The following is a 17,164-nucleotide window of genomic DNA, read 5'->3' as shown; positions in this document are numbered from 1 at the left end:
GTCGCAACGAGATACCGACGGACCTTAGGGATTGCAAAATTGGGGTTGGGGATAATTGAATCTGATGATGGAGATAGAGGGTGGACGACAGTGGTGGTGGAGATAGTGGTTTTTTAAAAATGGCAGAAATGGGATGAAATCAATGTGGGTTTGGAAGATGAAGATGATGAAATGGGTTTGGGCAAATGGAGGGATAAGAAATGTTATAGATGGGAATGGGTTTTCATTTCTCAAATTTATAGCAAGTGACCTTAGGATTTTTGGAATTGATGGAGTTGCAGAGAGGGTTTGCTGAGATAATAGATGCCGGATTCCGGTGGGACGATCGGAAGAGGTGAGATGATCGGAAAAGAATGGGTTGAGGTTAGAGATTGCAGAGATGGTAAAGGGAAGAAAGAAGGCGGTGGTGGTTGACTGAGGTGGAGATGGAGGTTTTTTTTCGAAATGGGTTTTTGGAGCGATGGTCGGATTGGGGGTTTTGGTTGTGGGTTACAGAGATAGAAGATGGTGGCGGTTGGAAGAAGGCCGGAGCTCCGGCAAGAGGGCCGGAGGATGAAGGTGGCTCGGATTCCGATGATGGTGGTCGGAGGTGACAGAGGTGGCAGGCCGGAGTTGCAGGGAAATGGGGTTTGTGGCCGGAAGAAGAAAAATAAGAAGAAGAAGATAGAAGAAGATAGAAGAGGCCGGAGCTCCGGCTTACCGGCCGAAGGAGATGGTCGGAGATGGGGAGATGGAGAAGCACCAACACCTCACCCTCCTCTCTCTCTCCCTCTCTCTGCTTCTCTGCCCTTTTCCCCCCCTTTTTTTTTGTTTCGGTGGATGGATGCGGTTGCAGAGGAGAAGAAGGTGGATTTAATGGAGGTCGGATATAATGGGGTTTGCCGGAGATTGTGAGTTTGGGTTTTGAAGTGGGTTTGGCTTGAGTAGAAGGAGAGGGGAAGATGATGGTGGTGGTGGCTGTTGGGGAGACTTGAAAAGAGGGTTTAATGTTAGCCCAAATGGAGGAGAAGATAGGTGGCTGGCCAGATTCCGGTGAACATCCCACCAGAGAAGAAGGGTGGTGGTAGAGAGGTTTGGGTAAAATGGGTTCTAAACTGAAGATGAAGAAGAAGAAGAAGAAGAAGAAAAGGGGTGGTGGTTGACCAGTGGTGGGGATGGGGCTCGCCGGAGAAGGGAGAAGAAAGAAATGGCCGAGCCTCTCTCTCTCTGCTTCTGCAGATGGGTTTCTTAAAAAAAAAAAGGTTGAAGATGGTGAGGTTTGGAACCAGAACTGGTTGTGGGGTTCGTTGATGATGGATAGAGGGGTAGATGGGTTTGGATTTTAGGGGTCTCTCTCTCTCTGCTTCCTCTCTCTCTCTGCTCCCTGGTAAATAAAAATCTCCTCTCCCTCAAAACCCTAATTCGTTGGTTTCTTAGAGAAAAAACGAGGAAGTGATATATTCGCCCCCCCCTCCAGTTTCAATGGGCAGCCACTTCCTAGCTCAAGTAAAACTACTCTTTAATTGCACGGGGGGGTGCCTGAGTAAAAAGAAGAGAGGAAAAACCATTGTGAAAAATATCTTCTTGAGGATCGATCTCAACCCTTCAAATACCCTTTATGCTCAATGGTGGGGATTTAAGGGTTTTTAACCACCTAGGGAAGCTTCCTAAGATGCTCTCCCAACTAATCCTAACCATTAACCTCCCTTAAGCTAGATTAGGGTCTAATGATTACTTGAAAAAGAAGAAAGGAATCTTTCTTATTTACAGAATTGCCCAGCTCCTAGATAATGCACCCCTCGATTATGCTGTACACTAATCTGTGTACCCCCATATCCTCCTGGACAGCCCACAATGGCTAATTTGAACTGGCTTTTCCAGATTCCAGCACAACCCCTTTTCTGGCTAAATCGTCACCCTTCTGAACTTGTACCATGACACTTTCTGAGGTTTGCTCGCTGGGCAAATTAGCTCGGATTTCGACGAAATTTTGCAGGGATTTTGGTGGGACCCTAAGCTAACCTAGGGCACAATTTGGGACCTTAGAACACTAGTTTATTAGGGCAATTAATTAGAACAAAACATAAAAGGGTTCGGTCAAAATGGGGTGTCTACAAGATGCAATAGTTATTGTCCATTGAGACAAGTCTTTTGGATGATTACTAGTGTTTGAGACCTTTTCTAGGCCGTCGAAGTAATGGTCACGTATCCAGCTGTAATATCACTTTTCGAGGTATTACGAGCATGAAATCCCATACGAGATCGTTGGGATGCGGCTTCCTACGAGTTAGTAGGCAAGTTCCGTTGGCTATGTAGTCTAGCAGTACTAGTCTCCCTACACTAGGCATCAGGCACAGTTACAGTTACAGTTACAATTACAGTTACAGATACAGTTATGCATGTTTATGCCAGTTATACAGTTGCTAGCTAGTAAGGGTGTCAATTTTGGCTCGGCTCGGAAGCTCGCTCGAGCCGACCTTAACGACCCGACCCGAGCCAGCTGGCCAGGCTCGTTAAGCTTAACGAGCCGAGCCCGAGCTAGGCCAGGCTCGGCTCTGCTCGTTAAGGCTCGTTAAGGATTTAATATATTTAAATATATATATATATTATATATTAATATATACACTAAAAGGGTTGTCCAGGGAGTGAAAGGGGGAGGCAAAATATGTCACTACTTTTTTGGAACCCCATTTGTTACTTGGACCACCCCCCGTAGTGTAAAAAGAGTAATCAAATTACACTAAATAGGGCTATCCAGGGATGATGAAGGGTGTGAATTTAATATAACCCGAGCTCGATAAGGCTCGCGAGCCTGGCCGAGCCTGACCAAGCAGAGCCAAGCCGAGCTTTTGAGCTTAACGAGCCGAGCCTGGCCAAGCTCGGCTCGGCTCGGCTCGTTTACACCCCTACTAGCTAGATTGCTATGCCAATTACAATTTTACATATATTGCCAATTATTCTGTTCTATTTAATTGGTATTATGTTATTAAGAGTAGACATGTTTATTTCACTGGGCATTAGCTCATTCAACGTATTCTATTTTGCAGGTGATGGGCAGTAAGATGTTTGGTTTCGCGAGCTTAGGAGTGAGCAAGGGCGACAATTTAGGATTTATTATTTTTCGTTATTCAGATAGTAGTTTTAGTTGCAATGAACATCGAGACATTTAATTTGGTTTATTGATGTAGTCCGTTGGACAAGATTTTAGTTTCCGCATTGATAACTCTGATGATGAATCAATAAATTAGTTTTGCTTTAGTAGCTCTGTTTATTGCATGGTTCCAATGTGAATGCCTTACATATTTGTGGTTTGATAAATATGTGGCGCTGTGATGTGCCTAGACCGGAAACTCAGTTTGGGGCGTGACAGGTGTGGTAATATCAAATCCATGTCTGAAAAGTAAGCATGGATTTGTGTGAGGATTCACCTCTGTATCAGAAAATCCTTTAGAGAGGTTAGTCTCCTAACGTGAAAACCACGCAGAGTTATGAATTAATTTCTATTGCTTAACTTTCAAAAGAACTACAACGAGGATAAATTAAGGATGCTCATTGGCATCCCTACAAACAAGGAAAAGATAACACTCCTACTGCCACATGGCATCTCTACTAACTAGGATGAGATAACATAGCTTATCCCTTATTCAAATATCTAAACCGTTACTAAGACTCCAAAAGAAATAAAAGACCGAAACACATCATGCCCATTGAGGTTGTTACATCCCTCCCTGCTTTAAAAAAGCCTTGTCCTCAAGTCTGAAAAGCCCATGGTTGGCAACTTTCTCCGGATCTTCTTCGAATATATCATAATATGCATCTCCTTCCAGCATATAGATTTGAATGGACTTGCACTTGTGACAGGGAACAAACTTTTCGTCACAATTGTAGCAAAGCCCACGGTCGCGACGTTCTTTCAACTGTGGATAACTGAGCCGCTTTATAGGTGGATTGGATACGCTTGTTGTTGGACTGAGTATTTTGGAGCTAGGAGTCAATGTGGAAGTCATTGCCGCTAAGCTAGGTGGTGGCTTGTCATGTTGGAAACGAAGATAGTATTGTGCCTTATCTTCGTGAGCTTGGGCAAGGGAAATGGCGTTGACGAGTGTCTTGGGATTGTGAACCAATACATCCGGTGCGATGTCTTCCCGAAGTCCCTGTACAAAATAGCCAACTAAGACCTCTTCTGACCATCCAACTACCCTGTTGGCTAACTGTTCGAACTCATACTGGTACTCGAGGACAGTCCCTATTTGGCGAAGTTTGGCGAGAGATCCATGGAAGTTTTGGTAAGTAGTAGGTCCGAAATGTACACATAGAACATAAATGATGTCCTTCCATGTAAGTTTTGGCTTTGACTGTTGGTACTATTGAAACCACTGAGAAGCTTCTCCATCCATACGAAAGGAGGTGAGGAGAACTCGATGATCCTCCGGCGTTTTCTGATATTGAAAAAATTGGTCCGCCTTATAAATCCATTCTGATGGTTCACCTCCATCATAACGTGAAAAATCGATTCTGGCGATCCGAGCTTGAATCCTTCCTTCTCCCGTGCTTCCTCCGCTATGATCACCCTGGAGGTTGTGAAGAACGAGCAGATGACGCAACATCAAGAACACTTGATTTTTGTTCCAAGCGTTCGACGGACTGGGATAGGGTATCTTGGCGTGTGATAACGGTGCGTAGAAGTTCCTTGATCTCCTTGATTTCTGAATCCAGACATTCGACCTTTTCTTCCATCTTCTTCAACCCTGTAGGCTATTTTGGCATGCCAATAGGTTGGCTCTGATACCAAGTGTGAGGATTCACCTCTGTTCAGAAAATCCTTTAGAGAGGATTAGTCTCCTAACGTGAAAACCATGCAGAGTTAATTTCTATTGTTTAACTTTCAAAAGAACTACAACGAGGACAAATTAAGGATGCTCATTGGCATCCCTACAAACAAGGAAAAGATAACACTCCTACTGCCAAATGGCATCTCTACTAACTAGGATGAGATAACATAGCTTATCCCTTATTCAAATATCTTAACCGTAACTAAGACTCCAAAAGAAATAAAAGACCCAAACACGTCATGCCCATTGAGGTCGTTACAATTTGGTATTTACACACCCCTTGCTATAAGAGGGGCTGGAGGGAGTTCCTCCGGACCGGTCTCGAGCCAAGTTTTATCAGAGAGTAGCACCTCCTATGAAAGGATAAGAAAAAATCCGTTGAAAAGTAAGCCTATGTGGCTGCTCTCTCATTCAACGACCTGTTTGTAAATTCCTTCTGCAATGGTCCCCTAGCAAATCGCTAATCCGTTTGGTTGCTCGGGGTAGCTCGGAAAGTAGCGGAATATGAAATCAAATGGGAGGAGACAAGCATTTTGATTTGTCTAGAATTATCTAGGAGAATAGTGAAGCAATGTTTGGTTGCACGGCATATCCTCGGAAAGTAGGAGAATAAGTAGGGGTGTCATTACCAATATAGGGATAGAGGAAAGAGAGAGGGAAGAGAGAGAAAGAGAGAGCATCATTCCCTAGAAAATTCAACCAAAATTCTTTGGTTTTGGAAGGATTTGATTTAAGAGGGGACAAGGAATCCACATTATCACACAAGTAATTATTACATGGGAGACATCCAAGGGAGTGCAGTGCTATTTTGGCAACCAAACATGGAATGGCATGCCAAATCCAAACCAAATTCGGACGGACTTTTGTGCAACCAAACGAGTGGTATAGTTGGATAGATAGATAAATGGGATATGCAGGGAATTTTGAGGAAAGGCTTGCATGGGGAACAACCACAGAACTCACTTTTCAACAGATTTTGTCATATTTATTTAATGGGAATTGCTAGCGACTATCGCAGAAGGCATTTCTTGGATGGCCTGTTGCATGTGAGAGCAGCCGATGGATGAAGACAAAATCTGCTGAAAAGTGAGCCGGTGTGGCTGGTCTCACATGCAACAGGCCGTCCGAGAAATGCCTTCTGCGATAGACACTAGCAAATCCCTTATTTAATTATTCTGAGGCGGCTGTTCTCTCATGTAATAATCAGCCACCAAAGGCCTTTATGCGAAATTCCCTAGCAAATCCCTAGATAAATAGATTATCGATAGATGTTTCTTTAGTCCTTGAATGCCATGTGTAGTTTTGAGAGCAAACATCCTTCTACTTAATTGAATATTAAGATTGCCTCTCTGAACGTGATCTTTGGACAAATGGAGATCGATCCACCGTAGACACTATTAAATGGACGTTCCGGATCAATCAAAGGCGGACCTTCCTAGTGTTATGCCACGAGACCAGTAATGAACCCAATTATAATTGCTCCCAAACACAGGACTCTTCAACTTGTTTTTCTGTTGGAAGCAAAAAGGCAAAAGGGAAATGTTATCAGCACTTCTGTATTTTTATGATCACCCTCCTCAAGTTATTAAAAGTATGGTATGGCCCGCACCATAGGATGATCCAAACCGTCCATTAGATGGGCCACAGCCTAAATAGCTTGTGCCCTAAAAATCATTTCCATAGGTTGATCCTAACCCTCCGATCTGAATGTTAGTGGTTAGTTCTAACCCTCTATAGATCGGAGGGTTAGTATCAACCTATGGGAATGATAAATGGGATTTGCTAGGGAATTCTGCAGAAAGGCATTTTGCCGGCTGACTTTTGCATGAGAGAACAGCCACTCATGCTCACTTATCAACAGACTTCGTCTTCTTCATTTAATTCATCCAAGGTGGCTGTTCTATCATGCAATAGTCTGCACCAAATTCCTATGCGAAATTCCCTAACAAATCCCTAGATAAACAGATGGAAATTTGACACAGGGGGGACTAATAAAAGACATAATATCAGAGGGGTCAAGTGTTTGTTGGAAATGACAGAAGGGGGTCAAAATTTGGATTTCGAAATTTCGAATGACGAAAATGCCCCTCTGGCAGAAACAGTGAAATGACTTAGAAAAATTTAAAAAAAAAACATTTACGTTTTCCCTCTTCTCTCTTCCCTCTTCTCTCCTCTCGTCTCTGTTAAATTTTTTTCGTCCTCTCCTCCCTCCGGCGATCTCTACGGCAATCACTCCGGCGATCTCGACGGCGATCTCGACCAAGGTGAAGTACGTATCAAACCTCGCATTTGAAGGAAACCCTACCTGGTACGTCGTTTCCTTCCCTTCCTTTATTCAATCTCATTTTTATTTATTTTTGAAGAGGAAAATCAGGTTGAGAGAGATGATGCAAAAGGGGGGGGGGGAAATCCTTTTTCATGCTATATGTTTTTTATTTTTTTCAGTTCATATACATGTCAGTTACTGCATTTCCTCCTACAGAGTAAAATAGTTGTAAATGCTTTTACATGTTGTTTGTTGCTGCTAGGGTTTTATGTTTTACATTAATTTGTGAAATGGAGAAACGTTCTGCTGTTTATTTATTCTAGGGTTTTATTTTGTACATTAATTTGTGAAATGGAGAGATGGAATTTCATTTCATATATGCGTATCCACCTACAGAGTAAAATAGAGTTGCATGCTACGGTATTTGTTGATGCTAGGGTTTAATTTTTTACGTTAATTTGTGGAATGGAGAAATGCAATTTCGTTTCATGTACATATGTTAATGCTAGGCTTTTAATTTTACAATTTGTGGAGTGGAGAAATGGGATTTCAAAAACACCTTCTTGAAAACCATGTACAGCTCCCCTATATTGGCCTTGAAAACCCTCTTTTGGTACTAGTAGCTGGAAACCCTTTTCTGTGAACTTGGGGACCATGTTGGGCAGTTGATGGCCCCTCTATGGCGACTTCTTCTAGGTACTATTAACCCCTTTTTTGTAGCTGAAAACCCATGACTTTAAACTTGACGACCATCTTCTGGATTTGATGGACCCTCCAAGGGTACTTCTTCTACCCCATTTGAGGGCCCATAATCCCTTCTGTAATACCATGCATAGCTCCCCTCTATTGCCCTTGAGAAGCCCTCCTTAGGTACTAATAACCCCTTTTTTGTAGCTGAAACCCATGACTTTCAACTTCAGGACTTTCTTCTGGATTTGATGGACCCTCAAAGGGTACTTCTTCTACCCCATTTGAGTGCCCATAATCCCTTCTCTAATACCATGCATAGCTCCCCTCGGTTGCCCTTGAGAAGCCCCCCTTAGGTACTAATAACCCCTTCTTTGTAACTGAAAACCCATGCCTTTCAACTTGAGCACCATCTTTGGATTTGCTGCACCCTCCAAGGGTACTTCTCGTACCCCATTTGAGGGCCCATAATCCCTTCTCTAATACCATCCATAGGTCCCCTCTATTGACCTTGAGAAGCCCCCCTTAGGTACTAGTAACCCCTTTTTTGTAGCTGAAAACCCATGACTTTGAACTTCAGGACCATCTTCTGGATTTGATGGACCCTCCGAGGGTACTTATTCTACCCCATTTGATGGCCCATAATCCCTTCTCTAATACCATTCATAGGTCCCCTTTGTTGCCCTTGAGAAGCCCCCCTTAGGTACTAATAACCCCTTCTTTGTAGCTGAAAACCCATGCCTTTCAACTTGAGCACCATCTTTGGATTTGCTGCACCCTCCAAGGGTACTTCTCCTACCCCATTTGAGGGCCCATAATCCCTTCTCTAATACCATCCAAAGGTCCCCTCTATTGGCCTTGAGAAGCCCCCCTTAGGTACTAATAACCCCTTCTTTGTAGCTGAAAACCCATGCCTTTGAACTTGAGGACCTTCTTCTGGATTTGATGGACCCTCCGAGGGTACTTCTTCTACGCCATTTGAGGGCCCATAATCCCTTCTCTAATACCATCCATAGGTCCCCTCTGTTGCCCTTGAGAAGCCCCCTTAGGTACTAATAACCCCTTCTTTGTAGCTGAAAACTCATGACTTTCAACTTCAGGACCATCTTCTGAATTTGATGGACCCTCCAAGGGTACTTCTTCTACCCCATTTGAGGGCCCATAATCCCTTCGCTAATACCATCCATAGGTCCCCTCTGTTGCCCTTCAGAAGCCCCCCTTAGGTACTAATAACCCCTTCTTTGTAGCTGAAAACCCATGCATTTCAACTTGAGCACCATCTTTGGATTTGCTGCACCCTCCAAGGGTACTTCTCGTACCCCATTTGAGGGCCCATAATCCCTTCTCTAATACCATCCATAGGTCAATGCCTTGAGAAGCCCCCCTTAGGTACTAATAACCCCTTCTTTGTAGCTGAAAACCCATGCCTTTCACCTTGAGGACCTTCTTCTGGATTTGATGGACCCTCCGAGGGTACTTCTCCTACCCCATTTGAGTGCCCATAATCCCTTCTCTAATACCATCCATAGGTCCCCTCTATTGCCCTTGAGAAGCCCCTCTTACGTACTAATAACCTCTTTTTTGTAGCTGAAAACCCATGACTTTGAACTTCAAGACCATCTTCTGGATTTGATGGACCCTCCAAGGGTACTTCTTCTACCCCATTTGAGGGCCCATAATCCCTTCTCTAATACCATGCATAGCTCCCCTCTATTGCCCTTGAGAAGCCCCCCTTAGGTACTAATAACCCCTTTTTGTAGCTGAAAACCCATGACTTTTAACTTGAGGACTTTCTTCTGGATTTGATGGACCCTCCAAGGGTACTTCTTCTACCCCAATTGTGTGCCAATAATCCCTTCTCTATTACCATGCATAGCTCCCCTCGGTTGCCCTTGAGAAGCCTCCCTTAGGTACTAATAACCCCTTCTTTGTAGCTGAAAACCCATGCCTTTCACCTTGAGGACCTTCTTTTGGATTTGATGGACCCTCCGAGGGTACTTCTTCTACCCCATTTGAGTGCCCATAATCCCTTCTCTAATACCATCCATAGGTCCCCTCTATTGCCCTTGAGAAGCCCCCCTTACGTACTAATAACCCCTTTTTTGTAGCTGAAAACCCATGACTTTCAACTTCAGGACTTTCTTCTGGATTTGATGGACCCTCCAAGGGTACTTCTACCCCATTTGAGTGCCCATAATCCCTTCTCTAATACCATGCATAGCTCCCCTCGGTTGCCCTTGAGAAGCCCCCCTTAGGTACTAATAACCCCTTTTTTGTAGCTGAAAACCCATGACTTTCAACTTCAGGACCATCTTCTGGATTTCATGGACCCTCCAAGGGTACTTCTTCTACCCCATTTGAGGGCCCATAATCCCTTCTCTAATACCGTGCATAGCTCCCCTCCGTTGCCCTTGAGAAGCTCCCCTTAGGTACTAATAACCCCTTCTTTGTAGCTGAAAACCCATGACTTTCAACTTCACGACCATCTTCTGGATTTCATGGACCCTCCAAGGGTACTTCTTCTACCCAATTTGAGGGCCCATAATCCCTTCTCTAATACCATCCATAGGTCCCCTCTGTTGCCCTTGAGAAGCCCCCCTTAGGTACTAATAACCCCTTCTTTGTAGCTGAAAACCTATGAGTTTGAACTTCAGGACCATCTTCTGGATTTGATGGACCCTCCAAGGGTACTTCTTCTACCCCATTTGAGGGCCCATAATCCCTTCTCTAATACCATGCATAGCTCCCCTCTATTGCCCTTGAGAAGCCCCCTTAGGTACTAATAACCCCTTCTTTGTAGCTGAAAACCCATGCCTTTCAACTTGAGCACCATCTTTGGATTTGCTGCACCCTCCAAGGGTACTTCTCCTACCCCATTTGAGGGCCCATAATCCCTTCTCTAATACCATGCATTGGTCCCCTCTATTGCCCTTGAGAAGCCCCCCTTACGTACTAATAACCCCTTTTTGTAGCTGAAATAGAGTTGACTTTCAACTTCAGGACCTTCTTCTGGATTTATGCTAGGTTTTATTTTTTACGTTAATTTTTGGAATGGAGAAATGCGATTTCATTTCATGTACATATCAGTTACCGCATTTCCACCTACGGAGTAAAATAAATGCAAATGGTCGTCTGCTATTTGTTTATGCTAGGCTTTTATTTTTACAATAGGTGGAGTGGAGAAATGGGTTTTCAAAAACACCTTCTTCAATACCATGTAGAGGGCATAAATTTATAGTTGCTGGGCCTTCTTTGATACCATGTGGAGACCCATGTTCATTGTTGAAGCAGTCATGGTTCACTTGTTTTATCTTCGATTTCATTTATTAAATTATTGGTCCAATGGTGGTCATTGAATTCCAATACCTAGTGCTTATCTGCTTTGTTTCTCAAAAGGTCTGATGCTATAAGTTTTTTTTTAAATGCATGTGAGCTAATACTCGCCTGATGCCCATGTGGATGAGAATTTTAACAGACCTCCTAATCTGTTTTGGGGGTTTGTCCTTGTTGTTGTGCTTTCAGAAAATTCATATAGAACACTAATCGTTGCACTTATTGGTTAGCTCTTTTATTTCTTGTTTGCTTTGCTTTATATCTAAGAAGCCAGACCTTAGAGGTTACAGACATGATACATATTTTCAGGTAAGTATGAGAATTGTAATAATTGTTGGTTTGCTTGGTAGCTTTTCTTCATAATAGTACTGATTGGGAATATGAGTTTATGCTTTGGGTTGGATTTTATTGATTTTCTTGGTAATTTATTTTAGAGATGATGAGGACGAGATTTTTAATGATTGTCAATATAACTGAGTTTTTGGGTTATGAATTGATCTCGGTGATTTTGATTTGGTTGTTCATTGTTATACAGTTTTTATCCGGTCAGGAGCCATTCAAAGCCTTGAAAGATGGTGATGCGAAAAAGTGATAGAGTGAAAGTAACAAAGCCTCCAAGAAGGACAGAAAGGAGTTTAGAAGGCGAGGAGATGAAAACTGCAGCTGTGAAGAAGAGAGGAACAGATGTAAGTGTGTATGTTGTTAATTGTATCAATCATAGTAAGTTAATTCATTTACCACATATATTTTGGCGATGTAATTTGTTTTGCAGGCTCCATACGTCCCAGCACGATGTTCTCCAGCTTCTTTCAAATCGGCAATGGACAGGATAAAGTTCAAGCCAGTCCATTTTCATGCCATAGAAAAGACTCCTTTTCGACATCTGTTTGGCATGGAGGACATTATCATGCACAAGCCTCTCATAAGAGCTATCCACGATAAGTGGACTCCCGGCACTAACACGTTCACGTTAGGGAGTATAAATGTCCCCTTCCTTCCAAGAGATGTGGCATTGGCATTAGGACTGCCACTTAGTGGAGAGCGAATGGACGTGGTGAGGGTTCTGTCATTCGACAGGACAAAACCGCAACCTAAAGTGCCTGGCTGGCCATTTCCAGAGGCCAACGTTAAGCCATAGGTTATTGAGAATGAAATTACAGCATTAGTTAGAGAACGCAATAAAGTTTCGATAGAGAAGACAGTGAAATATGTTCTCCTGCATCTTTTTGCCTCTGTCCTTTTCACAAAAAGCGCACATCGAGCTGACGAGCTCTTCTGGCCCTACATCGACGACATAGGAGACATTGGCAACTATAACTGGGCGATGGCAGTGTATGACTGGCTCGTAGATTACCTAGACAGAGTCAGCAAGGGTGGCAGGTACCTTGGTGGCTGCTCGTTGGTAATTCAGGTAATTTGGACTCATGACATTTAATATTCTAACCGTGCTGTTTATAGTTTGATTTACATGGTGTTTCGTATGTATGCAGGTATGGTTATACGAGCATACCACATTTTGGATTCCCACCAATCCAACTGCTCGTCCACGTGTCCTTAAATGGGACTGGAAAGCAAACGAATCAAAGACATATCGATTAGTGGAGCAGAAGCAGATAAAGAAATCGGAGGTGAGATATGAAAATTTTGTTAACGTATATATCAATACTAGTATCTTGATAACTGACTATGCTTTCCAAAAATTCAGGTGGTGGTGACATTGAAAGTATCTCTGTTAGAGAAGTCACAGTACCTACAGGATGAGGTAATGCAGTCGAGCATGACTATGTTGCGTACGTTATTTTATTTTACTTATTGATTTTTTAAATTTGATCATTGACTGTCATGTTTAAACATTAGGATGTTGATGAGACAATGGAAGTAGATAAGGAACAGTTGGAATCCGAGGGGATAGTTTTGGGAGTAGAAAGTGAAATGGAGAAAGGAAGTAGTGAAGATGAGTCGAAGCATATAAATTTTTTGGCGAGAGAGGGAGATGTAATTGATAGACAGTGCCAGATGATTACAGCAGCATGGGAAGAAATAAGAAAAAGAGAGGAAGATGTTGGAAAAAGAGAGGAAGATGTCAGAAAGAAAGAGGAGGATTTGAAAAAAGGATGGGAGCGTATGCGGAGAACAAATGAAGAGACTGGGGGAAGAATGGAGGGGGTTGAGGTGGAGGGGGTTGAGGAGGAGAGGAAGGGCGAAAATGCATCTCAAGGTGCACGATTATCTTCGCAGCTGTGCGAGGATTGGACGGATTTAGCTGACCTTGGATGTGACATGGATGCAGCCGCCACCCTAATAGATGTATCGGCTCAGAACCCCAAGTCACATGAAGAAATATTCGGCACCACAGATGGGGTGATCCTTAACCCTTTACAACGATTGTTCGAAATGGAGGTGACCAAGGAAGAGGCACCATCTACTGAAGTTGAGATGAAAGTGAGTGGTGTAAGGGATGAGATGGTGGATTCCGAATTAGGGAGCATTGTGAGGGGTGTGAAGATGGATGGAAGGAGTAGGAAACCTGGGAGAGCCAGAAAAAGCCCCTACTATTCAGGGAAGACCCGAAAGAGGAGGCAGAAGGAAGGGAAGAAACAGGGGGAGGACCCCAACATACCTAAACCACCGCCCAAGAAGAAAGGGGATGACGGGAAGATGCGTAAGGGAAAGAGAACAGCTCTGATAGAGAGACTTCTAAAGCATGATAAAAGGCAAGTAGATGTGAATTATATTATACCATGATTTAAGTTGATCAGAATTGAAAATTATTAACTAACAATTTAATACAATTTTGCAGTGATATCCTCATGGAAACGGATGATGTACACCTAATAGCTGAAGACCTACAACATCTTTGGAATGTTAGACAATACCTGACTGGCACTGTAAGTGTCATTTTTTATCATTAATTTCTACATTACTGTAGGGAATAATGTACATCTGACATTTACTTCTCTTCCTTGAAGATTGTCGATATATATGGGAAGCACGTGCAGTCCTCTAACGACGATGGGTTAGCAGATCCTACAATGGGGGGAATTGTCTTCGTTCCATCGGTGGTACATGTAAGTGTTATTTCTATCATCCCACATTGAGGTTTACATAAGATTTTATCTGTAGTATCCCATTGAATTCCTTTTTTTTATAGGGAACTCTTACTGCAGTAGGGACCGAAGTCACTGAGGTCCAGAGGGTAGAAAAGTGGAGGACAGCGAAAGACGCTCTGCACAGTAGACTTATAAACCACCACCTCGAAGCAGTAAAAATGGTACTATTACCATTATGTGAAGACAACCATTGGGTTCTCCTCATTGTCGATATGGTCAACAAAATCTTCCACGAATGCAATTCCTGTAAAGGAATGGAGTTCCAGGAAAGAGCAGGATTGACCGTAAGTGGGTTAGCATCTTTAATGTTTTCCTACTTATAAATCTATACGTATAACACTTATGTTTCCTAAACCTGTCAATGTTAACCACTTGCAGGTTGTGTTGTTGAAGGAGTACTTAAAGGAAAGGGGCTGTGATATAGACCACTTTCAATATGCGCAGATGGAAAATTTCCCACAACAGGCCAATGGGTCAGTATATTAGTATATTTAAATGTTTATTTTTCTAGGCTATGATTTTGATTCGCTCAATACAACTGTTGTTATGCAGGTTCGACTGTGGTTTGTTCGTGCTTAAAGCGATCGATCATCTGTATGCAAATGATCCATTTACTTTCAGCAAGTCTGACATTCCCGCTTATCGGCTGCAGCTGTGCGAAAGATTCTTGCGCGGAGAGTTTGGGGACTGTGGTGATTTCCTTAAGGGGGATATATGACTGAAAAATGAAGAACCTCTCTTCAAGTTCTGATGGATGTTGTAAACATGGTGGACATTGATGGTCTTTCCAGTGAAGTTTTTTGTGTATTTGTAAGAAAAATGGGATAAAATGGGCTAAATTTATTTGTAATTGTTGGGCGCATATGTGTAGGATAGAAAGCAGGGTGTAGAGACACAGAGGGAGGGTTTGTTTGTATCTCAGCATACTGACAACTATGTATTTGTAATGAAAAATCAAGTTCTGTGAAGTGATGGTGGTTGTGGCATTGGGTTCATTGCGAAATATGGTAAAGGTCTTTGAAAATCATCAAATATTTGTTCATAAAGTTTTGGGGGAATTTATATTTCTATTGGATGGAAATTTGATTTATTTGTAATTGTGGTTATTCTCTCTACTTTATATTTTCATCGTCATAGTTGGCAATGGGACCCCTGTTTTTTGTGCTTTTCCGGTTTTGTTTGGTTGGTTGAACTGTTGGGAAGAAAAAAATTCTTCCTCAAAGTTGTTCATAAATTCCACACTTAATTTCTTACAACAGCCACCCTCTTCTTTCCAAATGGACTTTCCACCCCACACCATAGGACGATCCATAACGTCCATTTGATGGGCCACAATTTCAATAGTTTGTGTAGCAAAAGACAATTCATACAAAATAAAAATATAAAATAAATGGGTTAGCAGATCCTAAAGTGGAACCTCCAACGATTCTCGGAATTCCGAGACAGTGTCTCGGAACTCCGAGATTTCCGCCACGTTATTCTCGGAGCTCCGAGATATTTTCTCGGAACTCCGAGATTCGGTCCAGTATAATATGAAAAAACCCGTCTATTCTCGGAACTCCGAGATTCGTTCCAGTAGCATATCCAAAAAACATGTATATTCTCGGAGCTCCGAGAACATTTCTCGGAACTCCGAGATTCCTTCCAGTAGCATATCCAAAAAACCTGTATATTCTCGGAGCTCCGAGAACATTTCTCGGAACTCCGAGATTCGTTCCAGTAGCATATACAAAAAACCGTAAATTCTCGGAGCTCCGAGAGTAATTCTCGGAACTCCGAGATTCGGGCAATGGAAAAAAAAAATTTTCCTTTTGTTCTCGGAACTCCGACACAGTGTCTCGGAACTCCGAGAATCGGCCCAGGAGCTTCATAACCCTGGATCCGGTTCCTTTTTTTTACTTTACTTTTCTTCTCTTCTTTCCCTATACCTAAACCACTTCTCTTGAAACCCTAAGTCCACTTTTTCTTTCGTTCCGTCATTTTCTCCCTACATCTTCCTCCAAAACCCTCTTCTCCCTTCCAAATCCCTCTCTTCTTCCTAAAACCCTAGCATTTCACCCCTTTTTCGTTTTTTCTTTCTTCCCTTATCTATTTCTCTTTTTGGCCTCCATTTTAGGGCTATTTCTCTTCTTCTTTACATATCACTTTTCTCTCCACCCATATTTCCTCTCACCATGCCTCCTAAAACCAAAAATCTCAACATCGGAGGCTCCTCCCAAGTTGAAGACCCCGAATACGTTCGTGAAGAAGTTCCCGACGAAGAAGGGCCTTCACGGAAGAAGTCCAAGGCCAAGGCTGTGGCTGCCGAGGTTGTGGCCAAGTCCTATTTCACTGGGGATAAGGCGAAGAAACTTTGGGACGACGTCGGCACTAGGCGCGTCCTGACCGGTAGGTACATTGATCCCCCTGTCCTTGAAAATTTTGATTTAAAGGCCAAATTTGATGCTCTTCATTGGACACCCATCCTTCACATTAACGAACCCGTTTACCCTCGATTGGTGCGTCTCTTCTATGCCAATCTCACCATTTCCCCTTCCTTCTTCAAAATCGAATCTAAGGTCAAGAAAACTGTCATCAAACTCACCTATCAGACTTTTGCCCCAGTATTTGGGATTAGCCATGAGGGCCTCTTACACTATTTTTGGCCGGATGATGGGACGCATGAACTTGATGATATTGATCATGACACTGTCTATGGGCGGATAACACGGCGCTACCACCCTAATATGCCCGTACAATCTGCCGACCTCATTCCGGTTGCGCGCGTGCTCCATAACTTCATGTACCACATCTTCATACCTCGTGGTGGGATGCGTGAAGCCGTAAGACCCTTAGAGGCATATATTATCTATAGCATCCTAGAGGGCCGCCAGCTTTGTCTGCCATATATCATGTTTCGCTTCATGTTTCAGACCCCTGAACGCTACCGATCTTCCTTGCCATATGGCATGATTCTC

The sequence above is a fragment of the Tasmannia lanceolata genome, unplaced genomic scaffold (genome assembly GCF_043159265.1).
Source record: "Tasmannia lanceolata isolate RefF3 unplaced genomic scaffold, GAP_Taslan_0.1 ptg000023l, whole genome shotgun sequence".
Classification (NCBI taxonomy): Eukaryota; Viridiplantae; Streptophyta; class Magnoliopsida; order Canellales; family Winteraceae; genus Tasmannia; species Tasmannia lanceolata.
The sequence above is the reverse complement of the archived record's forward strand: the minus strand, read 5'-3'. Positions refer to the sequence as shown.